Source organism: Lutra lutra, chromosome 5 (assembly GCF_902655055.1).
Source record: "Lutra lutra chromosome 5, mLutLut1.2, whole genome shotgun sequence".
Lineage (NCBI taxonomy): Eukaryota > Metazoa > Chordata > Mammalia > Carnivora > Mustelidae > Lutra > Lutra lutra.
The window spans coordinates 125873877-125890792 of NC_062282.1; the positions used below are offsets into that span (position 1 = coordinate 125873877).

A 16916-nucleotide genomic window follows, 5' to 3' on the forward strand; every position below is an offset into this window, starting at 1 on the left:
ACAAAATCAGTGTTTCTGATTACTGTAAGTCCAAAGTCAAAGCCATTTTTTATTTCAGTAATACAGTTCTTTTGTTTATGGAATGAATTTTATATGTCAGGCATTAAGGAGTATATAGTGCTATGCAATATGTGAGAATAATTATAATCTATACTTTATGACATATCTGATAAAGAAATATTAGAATTAACATAATCTTGATTTTTATTTTATATTACACAAGAGTAAAGTAAAATACATTGTAAATTTATGTATATTACAGGGAAGTCAATACAAAGCATTAACTAATTTTAAATTTAGACTTCCAAAAATTTCTATAGTCATTATTTATCTAAAATATAACATCTGGAAAGAATCAATTGAAGTGGAAATCTGGGCATTGTTCCCTATATTTATTCAGAGCATGTGACCCCCACATTGTCAACTAAACACCCAAAATGCTGCCCTGGTAGTTGTTAACATTTATCAAATATAGACATTTGTGGCAAAAATATGTTTTTTAAAATCCCTTAAACCTTCTTTTCACTGTCAGACTGAATTCCAAAAAAAGTTCATAGAGAGGGCAAGATTCTTCAACATCCTGCATTTCAAGTCTCCCCCTGCACTGCTTCCTAGATCCCACACCTGGCTATTCAAGGTATAGGACAACCTCTTACACTGTGCTTTTCCTCACTACCTATATCATACCCCACTCATCATCTGACATTCCGCTCAGATATCACCTCAACTTCATAGACAAATCAATAGTCACTCCTTTGTCTCTTCAGAACACTTTCTATAAAATTCCCATGGCCCTATTACCTTGTACTTCAATTATTCTTTATATTCTGCCTCCTCTGAAAATACTCTGTAATCTACAATTATGCTTATTCCATCTCAGTGTGCCAAAATTTTGACTTCCTTATATCTAGAGGTATATATGACAAGTAAAGCCAGAATAAAAGGGAGAAAAATAGGAAAAAAAAATAAGAAAAATATTCAGGATAAAAATTAGAGAAGAAAGAATCAATTAACTGGCTATCGTGGTTTAAATTAAAATCAAATAGATATATTAAATGCAGACATTCAGATAGTCTCCCTAGAAGGGCAGGTAGTATTTCAACTTCCTTGTATTTCATTTTTCTCAAATGGACATTAAAGTGATTAGCCTATGTGATATCTGTGGTTCTTGCCGGATTGTAATGTTAGTTAATTGCATCATGCTAGCTAGTGTTTTAAGCCTCTATAGTTTAACCTTTTAAAATTTGCGTTGTAAAACTGTACCACCCATTGTGTTTAATGGATCTCTTTTCTTCTACCCATCAAGCACACTACCTGCTCCTTCTCCCTAAATGATTAAATGAAAGGAACTTAGACATCCTTCTTCAGTCTTAGGCCCTGAGCTTGTGGACAAGCCTTAACTTCTGGCCTGGTTTGTTTTTTGTTTTTTGTTTTTTTTTTTCCTCCCCTCTCTTTTTTTTTTTCTCTAGCTTTATTGAGATATGATTGATAAATAATAAATTATGTACGTTTAAGGTATACAACTTGATAACTTGATGATATAGATATGTTACAATATCATTACCACAATAAGGGTAATTAACGCATCCAACACCTTATATAATTACCTTTTTGTAAGTTGTGACTGTGTGTGTATGTGTGTGTGTGTGTGTGTATTTGTGTATATACATATTATAAGTTAGGTAGGATTTTATAAGTTACCTAGAGTTTTAACTCAGTCTTTATCCTTGTTAATCAAAGTCCTTGTACATGGGATACTATATATATAAAAGTGTGTTCATATGCCTACACACCTATTTGCATTCACATACACATATAACAGCAGAATAAAGTGAAGGAAAATTATCATTCATATATTTTTTCGAGGATCCCAAACTAGAAGCTTTGGAGAGTAATATGGTTAAACTTTATATGTGCCCAAAATGCAGAAGAAGACCAGTAACAGATGAATTATCCCTGCATTATTCTGTTAAGGTTGTTGGTCTTTTCAAAGAGGCACACTAGGGTGATACTTGATAGTCAGCTCTTTTTAGGAGACTTATGGATTAATTAGGTTATCTTCATAATATAAATTAATCTTTTAAGTTGAAGCAACAATTACACATGGGTAGCATAATATATTTTGGCAGAAATTCTCCTGGGAGACTATAAAATTATTTGATGTGAAGAGTTAGTTTTCTTTCTCTTCTATGAGGTCAACCCAACAGACCTTATATAATAAGTTTATTTTCATAGCTCTGGCTTTCCTATTTTCTGTTCCAAGATATATGTAGATGTTTCGCAAACTTCAAAGAACAGGGCATTTACCTGGGAGGCTTGTTTAAAACAGAAATAGCAGGTTTTCATTTGATCTTTACCCTCCACCAAACCTTAAGAATCAATGAACTAGAGTCTTATAGTGAATGGGAGACAAACTCTGTGGTCAAATGTGTTTTGTAAATATGGGCTTTAAAACTTTTCTTTCTTGGGCGCCTGGGTGGCTCAGTGGGTTAAGCCTCTGCCTTCAGCTAGGGTCCTGATCTCAGGGTTCTGGGATCAAGTCCCACATCAGGCTCTCTGCTAGGCAGGGAGCCTGCCTCCTCCTCTCTCTCTCTCTCTACTTGTGATCTCTCTCTCTGTCAAATAAATAAAATCTTTAAAAAAAAAAAAAAACAACTTTTCTTTCTTGGGCGCCTGGGTGGCTCAGTGGGTTAAGCTGCTGCCTTCGGCTCAGGTCATGATCTCAGGGTCCTGGGATCGAGTCCCGCATCAGGCTCTCTGCTCAGCAGGGACCCTGCTTCCCTCTCTCTCTGCCTGCCTCTCTGTCTACTTGTGATCTCTCTCTGTCAAATAAATGAATAAAATCTTTAAAAAAAAAAAACTTTTCTTTCTTTACTACAGAAATTCTCAAGCACTCTCCTATGTCTATGGCTCTGGAACCTCTAATCTAGGAGTACAAATGAAGCATCTTTCTCTCTCTCTCTCTCTCTCTCTTCCTTTTTATAAGATATCTATCAATGTATTTCAAATTGAAAATTTCTGATTATTTTATGTCCGTCAATATTTAAAGGTTCTTTCCTTCAAATTGGATTCAATTATTATCACCAGTCATGAAGCTTTAGTGTTCAGATGAATTTCCATTTCATATCTTGTATTCTGCTAAGGAGTTATTCTCAAAATTCCAAAGTATATTTGGGAATGCCCATGACTCATGAATATTTTCATTTTTTTAAGTTTTTTTTCAAATATATGTGTTCTTCTGTTTAACTGTAGTTTTGTGGATTGGGTAATTATAAATATTAAGACAATTAAAATAAATGTAAATTTCTGACATGTTTAACAACTGGTGCTTAGGTACTTAGGCATAAACAGATGGCTCAAGTGCAGATGTTTTCAGATACTTGGCTACTGTTCCCCTGTGGATCATAAATCATGGTAATAGCCAAAGCTCCTGAGCTAAATTAATTAATTAACTAGCTCACTGAATAAATAAACAATAACTTGATATAAAGTTTTCTTAAAATCCAGAGAGGGATTTTTTATTAAAATGAAGTGCATTAATTCTCCATTCACCTATATCCCTAGTATGTTGGTTTGGTGTGTTGTGTTGTGTCGTGTTGTGTTGTGTTTTGCTTTCCCCATACAATTAATACTTTCTACTAAGGTCATAAAGTGGTAAGGGTCTGAAAACAAGGTATCACCTATCACATTCTGGTGATATGAAGTTATCCCCACATAGGATTGTGACCATACACATCACAGTAATAGCTAATGTTTACTAATAATGTTTACACACCAGGCACTGCTCTAGGGTTAATATAGATTAACAAATTTGCATTAACTTCCTCATGATACAGGTTAACCTATTATCATTCTATTTTCAAGACAAAATTGTGAAGCAGTGTCTGAGAAGTTCAACTTCACATACTTGTGGAATTCGGATTCAGTTCAGCAAAGTCTGACTTCAGAATATGGGGTCTGAATATCTGCTGTGATGGTTAATTTTATGGATCCACTTGGCAAAGTGCTATTACCTAGTCATTTAAACAAACACTAGTCTAGGTGATATTCTGGAAGTATTTTGTTGATGTATTTAACATCTACATTGATTTAACTTTAAGTAAAGGAGATAACATTTGCTTAGAACGTTAGTGGTTGTCCTCATCCAATCAGCTGAAATGCCTTAAGAGGGGAAACATTTTTTCTGGAGAAATTTCACATGAAAATTGCAACATCACCTCCTGACTGAATTTTCAGCCTATGGACTTACCCTAAAGATTTTGGACTTGATTGCCCTATTTGCTACAAACTTGCCAGCTCCCCAATTGTGGGGTTAATTCCTTGAAATAAATCTCTGAGTGTATGTATACACATATATCCCATTGATTCTCTTTCTTTAGGGAACCCCAAATGATATATACACTATATAATAAAATGCCAGGATATATAATTGTTTCTCCTCTATCAAAAGTGTGCCCTTTGGGGCATGTGTCAATTTCTAAATGCTCAAAAATCATTGTCCTTACCATTTGGTAGCTCACTATCCATGAAAACCTGTGATTTACACGGGTGTAAATTAATGTTTAAATGATGTTCTAAGAACAAATTCTCTTTAAATAAGAGCCTGGTATTCATCCCATGGGATGGAGAATAGGTTAACCTTATTGATGGCTCTTTCTGCTGCTTTCTATTCACTGCAGTTCTACTCATCTTCTAAAACTTGACTTGTCCTGCGTCCTCCATGAAGGTCCGACTGATTATTCAAGTCACACGGATCTTTCTTCCCCTTGAAACAAGTGAATACTGATTCTACACTATTTGTCTTGTCCTCAAATTGTTCTCTTAGATCTACAATTAGATTCTAAGCTCCTGACCCCCTTTTCACTGATATCCATCATGGATTTGAGCAGGCAATCCAGTAAAGAAGTATTCAGAAAGTACCTCTTAGTTTTTTGTTTGTTTGTTTGTTTGTTTGTTTTTAAAGAGAGAGCACAAGTAGGCAGAGAGGCAGGTAGAGAGAGAGGGGGAAGCAGGCTCCCCACTAAGCAGACAGCCCGATGTGGGGCTTGATCCCCGGACCCTGAGATCATGACCTGAGCTGAAGGCAGAGGCTTAACCCACTGAGCCACCCAGGTGCCCCACCTCTTAGTTTTTCAATTTGATTTATAACAACCTGGAATAAGACTCTTCCAGATCATGTGATCTGTCCTATGACAATACTGCTGTACTCAACTGACCACAAAAGCCCAAAATAGAATACCATCCATATATGTAGGGACAGTACAGTGGAAGACCACATACTAAATAATAGTCTCAGAGTATTCTGAAGTTTCATTAAGATTGTCAGTTACATACATATTCTACATTAGTAAAATCATTTTTGAGTGAGTGGGTGTTGTCAGTAGTCTTAACAGTGCTCTTCTTTCACACACATTTAACCGCCATGAACTTTTATTATCCTAATGACATTTTAGGTAATCTTATCTTTTAGACTAGTGACTTTCAGATCTGTATATTCAGAGCCATTCATAAATATAAAAATTTGCAAATTTCATTCTTGTATGTATTTTCTTCCGTAAGTTTTTGTTGATGGCTAGGAGCCATCATTGGTTGTTAAATTTATTTACAGAACATTTTACATGCAGAACAAAAGTTCAATAACGTCAGGGGAGTTTTTCTACATGTTTCAACAATTAGAGATAAAAATAGTTCATTGCTCTATGCGTGGTTTAATGGTCTACTGATTGACTTAGTCTCAAAACAAATTTTCAACATATATGTTTCAAATTTGCACCCCAGAAAATCATTACTTTACTTCCTCTCAGGAATCTTTGAAAGTATATTATTAGTGAAAGCATATATGCATTTTATTTGGAAAATTAAAAATCTAGGACACTAACCTGATCAGAGGTGGAAAGTGGAAGCTTGGAATCCAAAACTGGGCAAGAAGAATTTTTCTTATTTTCTTCTTTCCTTCCCTTCCTCCCTCCCTCCCTTCTTTCCTTCCTCCTTCCTTCCTTTTTTCCTTCCTTCCTTTTATCTTTTTTTTTTCTTTCAGCTCCATTGTAAATACCTTGGTTAGGTGAATTTTGCATAAAGTTTTATATTTGTGATGTATTTAGGGAAATCAGAGATCTAGCAATATGGGTGTTTTCTTGCGTGTCTAGCACTGAGCAATAGTTTCCACTTAAGAGAAGCATTATTCTTCCATCAACCACAGACCTCATCTGTTAAATTAAAATTAACAACAATCATTTAAGTAAACTAGTTGTCTTATATAGGATTCAGAGGATAGTGATAAACTTTATTCTCATTTTTATTCTATACTCAACCTTTAAAGCTTATTTCCTGATTTATGGCCAAATATATATGAGAGTCTCATTATAAATTCACTTTTTTGTCCTACCTCCTCAACTACCATCCTGTGTATAACTGGTCAATAAAAGATAATACAAATGAAGTCCCCATGCTGCTTCAGTAAAGAGCATCTTCGGAATCATACATTTGAATACCCCTCATTACCCAATCCTGGTAATTACAAATTACTACTTGCTTCTGGTTTTTTTTATTCATATCACTAACAACTTCTGTTAAGAAGGAATTGACAGAATAATCTGAGTATCATGGTAATAGGTTAGTTGGCATTTATTTTGCTTCAGTTAATAGAAATCCTTGTATTTTCATCAGCAAGAAATCTCCACATGAAGATGTGGTTTCACTGATAATGAGGAAATTAAGAGGAAGAAAAGGAAAAGTGACATCTAGCTGAGTGGACCAGTTCTAACATTAAGCTTATGATGCTGATGTCTGTGGCGGAAGAGGAGTTACTTAATTTATGAACACAACAGGCTAGCAAAAAACCTGTTGTGTTAATTGTCCTCAGAAGTGAGAACCAGGGGTGCCTGGGTGGCTCAGTGGGTTAAAGCCTCTACCTTCGGCTCAGGTCATGATCCCAGGGTCCTGGGATTGAGCCCCACATCGGGCTCTCTGCTCAGCAGGGGAGCCTGCTTCCTCCTCTCTCTGCACCTGCCTCTCTGCCTACTTGTGATCTCTGTCTGTCAAATAAGTAAATAAAATCTTAAAAAAAAAAAAAAAAAGAAGTGAGAACCAATGCCAGGTTCTCCTCCACCATATCTTGGTACCCAGGCACTTCAAGTCTGACAGAATAATAAGTAAGTTCCCATGCAGTGCTGCACACCACACACAAAACAGTATTTTCACCTCTTATTACCTCAAACCACACTGAAATCTTCCTACACTGCAGAACCTGAGTCATCTTTTGGAAAAATAAAACAAATACCCAACATTTGAAAACTGAAATGAGTAGAAGATCACATATGTCAAATATTTTGAGGAAGAGGTCATTGATTCCCTTTTCCTCATATTCTGCTATCTTGATCTCAATATACTCCCTAATGAAATTTGGCCCCTAGCCTGCCATTTCCAATTCCCTGCTTACATGCTGATTTTACTATTCTGTTTGAGACAACGGAGTAATAGAATGAAGTAAACTGTTGGAAAATTATGATTTTCTAAATAAAATGGACTCATCTTTTATATGTCACACAAAACATACAAGAAAAATGTTTAAAGAGATTTTTTTCCTCTGAAAGGAGGGGGGACCAAAAGGATAGGTACTGCTTCTTGAGTCAGAAGACCCAGCTCCTTTTTTCACTAGTTAAGGAGTTTTACCTAAGTCATATAACTTGTTTGAGCTTCATATGGCTCTCCTGTAAACAGAAGATACTGATTATTATTATTAGTAGTAGTAATAGTAGTAGTAGTAGTAATAGTAGTAGTAGTAGTAGTAGTAGTAGTAGTAATAGTAGTAAATTACTTAATTTAAGGAACAAAGGTAGAAACACAGGTAAAGGTTATAGATGTCAATTGAAATTATAGTAGGAGTTATAAAAATTACTATCTGGTTAGTACTTCTTCATCTGAGCCCCTTAGGTTTTTTGCAATACTCCATTCGCACTCCCACCTAGGGCTGTCATGTCAATTTCAGGTTGACTGTGACCCTGTCCTCAAGGCAGGAAATCCAAATCAAAAGCTGCTTCTTCTTCAGTTCCGTCTCAGCATTAGTTGGCTAAAGCCACATCCCATTCGATCAAGGTGGTCTTAGCAGATTATTTAGTCCATCAAATCCTTTATTGCTAAGATATTGCTAGATCAGGGATTAATTAAAAACAAGGAAAAATAACAATATAACAATAATAATGAGGGAAAATGCAGTGTCAGTGTTTTTGAAATTGGCAGTGACCACTATCTCATATAAACCCTGTATATGTAGACATTATTTATATATACATAGATAATCTCATATATCTCATAGATACAACATATATATCTATATACATATCTATATCTGTATCTACAGATACAGATATAGATCTCCTATTGTCAACTTAATGTAATGTCTGTCACTAAGGTCAGGCCACAACTAAGTACTGGATCTCAGCTACCAAATACGATTTTCCACTCCCCAAAGCTATAAGACTACTCTAATTCTGAAACAAAAGCAAGGAAATCACACACAATAGCTGTTAACAAAAGACCTTTAAGAAGTTTCTTCTGGTCCAGCAGCAAAATGATTATCTGTTCAGACTACACAAAGGATGGAATAACATTAAGGCTGGTCCAAACATGCAATAAAGGGAGAATATGTGAAAAAAAATTATGATGAATCTAGAAGGCAACAAACACCATCATCTTGTATATTAAAGTAATCTACTCTAGGTGCCCTAACAGACAAACAAATCTCTATGGCTTAGCTGTAAGTTTATTTTATAATTTATTTCTCACTTTTTATAGTCTGATGCAGATCAGGTGTCCTTGCTAAGTCTTATATCCGGTTAAGCCAACTGTAAAACACGGCCACACAGTTGTATAACAGAGTAAAGTGAGGTATGGGAGAGACATGCGAGCTACTAGCTGCTTACATCTCAAAGTTACACAAGTCACTTCATTTCAAAGTTAGCCACATCTGACAATCTTAATTGGAAGGGATACTGAAAATTCCAAGTAAGCTATTGCTAACATTCTGTAGAGGAGAGATGGGCCACCTGACCCAAAATTTGATTCAGATAGTCAGACTTAGGATACCACTGTGCCTCAAGAGGGTATGAAAAATTTAATACTCCTATAATTAGGCTTTTGGGGAAGAATGCAAGGAAGTCTCCCAAATAGGTCCAAAAACGTGTGTATAGGGTCAGTTGGTGTCCAGAGTAACTAGGGAGGGTGAAGGCTTGGGTTTTATGGCTAATAAGAGCCAGGGCTATCATGCTGCGGAGTTTTCACTGGCTCCCTAAATGGTTTGTTCAAAAGCTCAGCATTGTAAATTTTGAGACATGAAATGAGTGCTTTGGTCACTATCAGTAACAACCAAAGTCTGAAAGGAATAAGGAATGCCTTGGTTAGGACTTAGGGATTTAGTCTGTGTGGAGATATGTATGCCTTTGATTTATATTTTCAAAATCTGTGAGGCAAGAGACTCCAGAATTCTTTACCCTAAAAGAGGTAACCTTGGGTATAAAAAGTTGTTGCTTCCAACATCTAGTTGGCTAGATATTTTGTGCAGACCAGTGATAACAGTCAGAGGGTCTATAAAAATGTTTGGAGGGGACCTACTGTTTTCCAGGGCAGCCTGTGCTAAGATAAATGCTGGAAGTTTAGGCAGTTGTGCTAACCTTTGGGTTCCATCCTTTATCAGGAACATTCCAGTTAAGAACTGAAAAGCAGCAGCTCTCCAAGAAGGTGCATCACCTGTAATGACTGCATTGCCATTCATAAACATTTCACTTTGTTGTTCCAGGGGGCTCCCCAGCTAGCCAAGAGGTGCAAAGAGGGACGACCTCCTCCAGCAACACATTTGTCAAGGGACTGAGGATAGGAAAGCCTACCTCCTGCTGAGGGTATGATTCACCAGAGGGACTAGGTTTCACTCTGTCTCACAGACACAATTTCCTTTAGGCAAGAAGGCCTCTGTGATTTTGCCAAGCTTGCAAGATTCTGCCTGCATAAACCAAGACATAATAGACATCTGGGTGTGTAGGGTTACAGGCTCGGGGCCTGTGAGAGACTCTATTTCTAGGAGCTTGGAGCATATGATCAACACTTGTCATTCTAATGCCATACAGTGTGAGGTTGAGGAAGGCAGTTTCTTTCATCAGAAGCCAATGAACCACATATGGTCGCCATGGTTACCCAGAAACTCCAAAAGGCATGAGAGGATGTTACCAAATCCCTTACAGGGAAAAAGTTTCTTACAGACATTAATGAGAGTGTCTGTTGTATTGCAATTTGGACAGATTCCATAGGCTTTTTTTTATAAAAGTCCCATTCAACATGGGCTGAGTGAGTTATGAGTAACAGCATAAATGGGTATAAGTAAATTTGTAAAATGAAGTATTTGTTGCCTTCAGAACACAAAAGGACTAAAAGATGTTGGACTTATTTTAATGGTGTAGGTTTCGAGAAGGTAAATATATGTCTTGACAGCATCAGAGAAGGAATGGTCCTCAGGTTACCAAATAATTTTCAGGAATTAACTGAGGCTTTGTAGGATGTGTGGGGCAATGGCCCATTCCCTTTCCCTTAGGTCCTCTGTGACTATTTATATGTCTTGCATAAGTATGATAAATGAATCTTGGAGGAGGAGATCATCATTATGAGGGCACACTGGTTCTTCTGGGAAAAAATGGATGTGGTTGACATATTCAATCCATTTCATTATTTTTCAGTGGTCTCACTTTAAAATCTGGCAGTTGAAAAAATACTAGTTGCTCATCAATCCATGTATCTTTTAAATAGCCAATCACTTTTTCACTAGAATAAGCTCTGGTGATGATCTCACTTGACCTTCACAGTCCTGTATCTGTCTCCCGATGTTAGCACTCCCACCCACGCCCCACTTTCCACCACTTCCTGTATGTGCTACTCCTCAGTAGAAGCAGTGTTTATTTTTCTTTAAATAAACTCCTCCCAAGCCATCTTTTTTTCACCTATTGCTGTCCTTGTGACAGAATCTGGCAGATTCTTCTTCCCTCAGTGAGGTTATAGCTCATCTCATCATTCAAAGCACACTTCTCTCAGGGAAAAATTTTCCCTCGGGCACAACAGCCTCTCAGCTATAGTCCTTCATACAGTACTGTATTGTTTTTTTTGTGTGTTTTGTTCTTTTTTTAATGATTGGATATATTTGTCTGTTATTACCTGAAAGAAAAAAAAATCAGTTATATTTATACTTTTCTATAAACTTTGGAGTGAGCTTTCAGATATACTCCTTCATTTGATTATTACAACAGAAGTAAAGATTTATTTTATATTGTAAAAGAAAAAGAAACAGAATCTGGAATGAAAGTGGACTGCTGAGGGACTGTCTTAGTTCAGGCTGCTATAATAAAGTCCCAGAGACTGGGAAGCTGATCCACAAAAGATTATGTCTCATGTTCTGGAGGCTGGAGGTCTGAGATCAGGATGCCTGCACCATGCCCAGGTTCTGGCGAGAGCCCTCCTCCAGAATGCAGACCTCTGACTTCTCTGTGTCTCTTCCCATGGCAGGAAGATGACGAGCTCGCACTCTGGCCTCTTACGAGGGCACTCATCCCATGATTGAGGACTACACCTTCATGACCTGATGTCCCAACAGGTTCCACCATCAAATACCATCACACTAGGATCAGGATTTCAACATAATTTCAGAAAACACAAACATTCAGTTCATTGCAGGCACACACAGCTGGTGAGTATGAGAGCCAACACAAGCCCAGTCTTAGGACTCTTTGCCCTATTCTAATCTCTTATTCTCATGTTTGAACTCAAACCCCATGGAGTTATGCTTGTGTCTTTCAAATGTTAAAAACATCAGAACTTGCCTTAACTGTAGGTAGAGAGAAGGATGTTTTCATGGCTCATTAAATGGAGACCATTAAAAGCCTCTGACATTTCCATCTTTTTCCTACCACCTGTTATTGTGACCTTCACTCCACCACTAACAGTATATCAACCTAGGTTAAACCATGGTTTATTTAGAAATCCTTAAAATGCAGTCGTAAAAAGTAACCTCTTCATATGATTGTTATACTTAATTAATTACTTAATTATACTTAATAAAATAAAATAAAATAAAATAAAAAATTAATAAAATAAAAATAATTAATTAATTACTTAATACTGATAAAAGCAATAGAACAGATACTCTTTTGGTGGGCAGGAGAAAATAAAAGGATTAAAGATTTAGAGGTTCCCCTTTCAGTAAGTGTATCCAAAAGAGGTTTAATCAAATGGTTCCTGGATAATACAAGGTCCTGGCTTCATGGAGAAAACTAAGTAAAGATACAGGAAAGCTGATGAGATTATATACACTATCCTTAAGATTTTGTACAGGTTTATTTACTTTAGAGATAACAGTCATTTCTTAGCAGCATTTTCAGGACAGGGTTTTGGGCCATAAGAGAGTTTCAAGCAAACTTTTTTTTTTTTTAAATCCAAAGAATCACAAATAATTGGACTTGGAAAAAATGTTAAAGAATTGATTTACTCACATCATTTTTCAGACAAGACAGGGGACACCAGATAAAGCTGAGTAACTAAGTCAAGGTCAGAAACAAGTTTTGGATCAAGGTTTACTTCATTGTCACTTGTGCTCCTCAGTGTAATCACAAGTAACTATTCGCAGAGCTCAGTTTGGATTATGTCTTTACTCTTTTCTCTGCCCTCTGTCCCTGCCCTCAACTACACTGTGCTCATGTGGGCTCTACTTGCCCTAAAAGCTCAGTTCAGGAGATCCCTGTTACTTCAGTCTTGGTCAGAGCCTTCTTCCCTGTGTCTTCTCAGCAAGATAAGCCGAATGTTATCTGGTACGTATCACAGAGAGGATACATAACTCTTAACTTATCTATCCTTCACGTCCAGGATATCCTTACGTCCCACTTTTCTTTGCATCTCCAATGCTAATAATGGTCTCTAATCCTCAGTGGCTGACACAAAGTAGGTGCTACATAAATGCCGAATTCAAAGATCAATGGGTACCTGCCAGAATTCTCATTTTATACAACAAGAGTTTTCTCTCCTTATTTCTAGCTAATTGTAAGGTTAAACCCCCTTCCATGGAATCTGAAATTGAAAAATAGACTGATCCATTTCCCCCTGCCAGCCATAATTTCCAATATGATAATGGATATTAGTATTTATCTTTTCAAGTTTAATATTCTTTCTCTTTGCCATATGTTACTGAATTCATTTCATAACTTTAATTCATGTCATTTCCCAAATTTACTGTAGCCTTGCCATTTCCATTCCCCAGTAAGTTTTCCAAAACAGAACCAATCTGTTTAGAAGGGTGAGTTATAATTTTCAATTGTCATAGTTCCATTCATTTATTCTACATATCCAACAGGCATTTCCCTCTCTATTTTGACAGCTTCAGTTCCACTGAAATATTCATCATGTCCCAGCCTCGAGCAGTATTTTTCTAGAAGCCTCTGTAAATTCAGAACAGATCAGAGGATAAAGGATTTCAGGTATTTTAACTATTTTGCAATAAACACAACACATTTATCAAATTAAAGGAACTTTGTCAGAGGCACGATAGAGCAATGGAACTCTCTGCAAAAAATAAAAACCAGTACTTTCTATGTGGAGGAACATTTCATGAGGTTTATCCTCACTTCCCAACTACAAAAGAAAAAGTAGAAGGTAGACATTTTATCCAAGTGCATGACAACTCTTTTGACCTTCTAATATGCTCAACTTCTGTTGTGGGGGTAATTTTATTTGGCTTCTATAATTTTATTTTATTTGAGATATTTGAATATGCTTAACAATGTATATTATAAAAATTATGTATATCACACTCCCTCAACCATGCATTCTATGGGATCCTTACCTAATTTAAATTAGCTGTCTTCATTATTTTCAGAGGATATGATATTCAGTTTTAATTTATTATTATATTAGGAATTTAGCTCAAATATATCAATAGCATAAAATGATATGCTGTGTTTAGTTATAAAAACAATAAAATGTAGGTCATATCAAGAATTGTGAAACATTTGAGCTATTTACACTATTTTCAAACTAACAAATTAACCTTGCACAGTGTCATGGATGCTGGAAGAATGCAAGAGATCCTTGTGGCAGAGAGCAAGTTTATTGCTTATAGAAATAGCAATACTCAGAGTACCATTATTTTCTTACTCTGGTTTTCTGAGTCTTTGTTTCCACAGAATGATGTGATGATCCCGTAATTATCAGGTGAATACTGCTCATGGAATGGATTGTGTTACAGGAGAGGAAACCTGAGCCTTTGCTATACATCTGCAAATGAACATGCTCTTTACCCTGTAGCTGGGCAAACTAGCTTTATTGTACTGGAGCAGCTATATTATACTAGACAGTAAACAGATCTGCCCTCTGCTACTCCGGATGGAGGCACTAACTCTATATTTTACTGTTATTTGTAATTCTTTTTTTTTTTTAAGATTTTATTTATTTATTTGACAGAGAGAGATCACAAGTAGGCAGAGAGGCAGGCAGAGAGAGGAGGAAGCAGGCTCATTGCTGAGCAGATAGCCCGATGCGGGGCTCGATCCCAGGACCCTGAGATCATGACCTGAGCCGAAGGCAGAGGCTTAACCCACTGAGCCACCCAGGCGCCCCATGTTATTTGTAATTCTTAAAAAAAGGAACTCAATAAAAACTGTCAGTTTCTGCTCAGAAAACATGCAGTAATACGAGGGATTCATGGTATTAGTCAGGATTCTCCAGAAGAAGAGGATCAGTAAGAGATTGACATGATTGGCAAATTGATGTGTGAATTATTCATCACAGAATTTATCAGTTTTAACAGTTTTACTGCGGAATTTTTAGGGATTTCCACATATAGAATCATGTCATCTACAAAATAGAGATAATTTTATTGCTTACTTGCCAAGAACAAGGTCTGGTGAGGTCCTTGTTATGATGACTGGGTCCTTTAAGTAATCCATTAATACAAGGAAAGTAGCAAAAATAGCGGCTAAACAGTTCTCGATGGTCAGTGATCTTAAAGCCATTAAACCTATGAAGGAGCATTAAAGATGTCCTTTCCTCAACATTTCTGTAAGGTACACTTTGTTCTCTTCTCTTTCCTTCAGAACTGAAATGTGCTTCTCAAATTCTCCAATTTGCTAAATAATTATTCAACTTACATAGACGTATAAATACATATGTATGTGTGTGTGTATGTATGGGTGTATGTGTGTGTGTGTGTGTGTGTTTGGTGGGCAGTTTAGGACAACCATAACAATGGGAGGGTGGTATTCCTTTGCCATAGTTTGGCATTAAAAAAATAAAACTATATTTGTTAATATTTCTTTACTTATTTCCTATGTTTCTAACTTAACCCAAGGTTCTGCAAACCACAACTCAGAGGCCAAACCTTATCTGCTAACTGTTTTTATAAATAAAATTTTAATGGAGCACACACATGGGTGTATATTTACATATTGTCCATGATCAGTGGAAAAGTTAAGTAGCTACAGCAGAGATCAGGGGGTCCAGGAAGCCAGAAATGTTTGCTACCTGGACTTTCACAAAAAAAGTTTGCCGATCTCTTATCCAAGCAAAACTTAAACCTACCCAAAAATCAAAGAATGACAGAAATCTCAAAATAAAACAAACACTATTGGAAATGGCACCATAAGGTTATGTCCTAAGAAGTTCTGAATTAGGAACAGTGTCCTAGACTACAAAAGCACAGTGGTATTATTAATTTACTTAAAATAATAAAAAATCATTTAATACACTCTGTGACCAAGATCTGGCTAAATTATTGCAGTAATACAACTACATGCATTCCCCAATTTTTTACTACCTTTTCAAAAAAAAACCTGTTTAACAGTGAATTGAGAAAACTGATTATTTAATCCTATTATTTGTGTTTCCATGTTTTAATCCTCATTTAACTTGTATTCTCTTCTCAACATCTTGCTCTAACGAGAGAGGACAGAAAAATGCAATAGACTATAAGCAGTAACATAAATGATCAGAATTACATGCATTTATTAACATTTGACACCAAATGATTTTTTTCCTTCAATTTTTTGAGCATCAACCAAACAAAGATTTCCTTACATGATCATTTATCTTTGGGCTAATTTGCTTGAAGCTCTAGAGTTGTCCACCTGAAATTTTCTATACCAATGACTTTTTAAAATCAATTATACCAGATACTAATAGATGTAAGTTTTAATATTTAAAACTTTATATTTAAAATAAAAAAATCTGCCTAGTGATTTTTCATGTGGGGAGTAAATTTGGCTAAGAGGTTGGGAACAAAAATTTCCCATTAAATTAATAGCATTACCTAGTTCTACCTACTAAAAGGCAGTTCATTAAATTTAACACACACCCCCTTTTTTATAGTTTTATTGAAGTATACCTGACAGAGGGTGAAATTCACCCATTTTAAGTGCACCATTCCATGATATTTCAGTAAATGTATAGGGTCGTGCAACCATTATCTCATTTCAGTTTTAGAACATTTTCATCACCTCAAAAGGCCCATTTGCAGCTGCTCTCATCTCGCCTCCAGCCCTAGAGGAGCAATGCTCTGCTTTCTCTCTGGACCTGACTTATAAATGAAATGATAACATGTCATCTTTTGCAGCTTTCTTCATCCATTCAGCATAATATTTTTGAGGTTCATCCACGCTGCAGTGTATGTTAGTATGTAATATGTATTACTCTTTTGTTCCTTTTTATTACTGACTATATACATATGCTGTATGTGTATGTTTTCTAACCACTCATTAGCTGACGGACATTTAGATTGTTTCCACTTTTGGCCATTCAAAAAAAAAAAAAAAAGCCAAAAAGAAAAAAATTCCTACTCTAAAAATTCTGTTGCACATCTTTGCTTGGATATTTATTCTTGTTTTTCTTGGAGAATGTAT

At 36.1% G+C, this 16916-nt stretch overlaps 1 pseudogene; it reads left to right on the plus strand.

The window, feature by feature from the left end:
- Positions 1 to 16916, plus strand: part of LOC125101199 (14-3-3 protein theta-like) — a 116326-nt pseudogene that overhangs the window by 14945 nt on the left and 84465 nt on the right.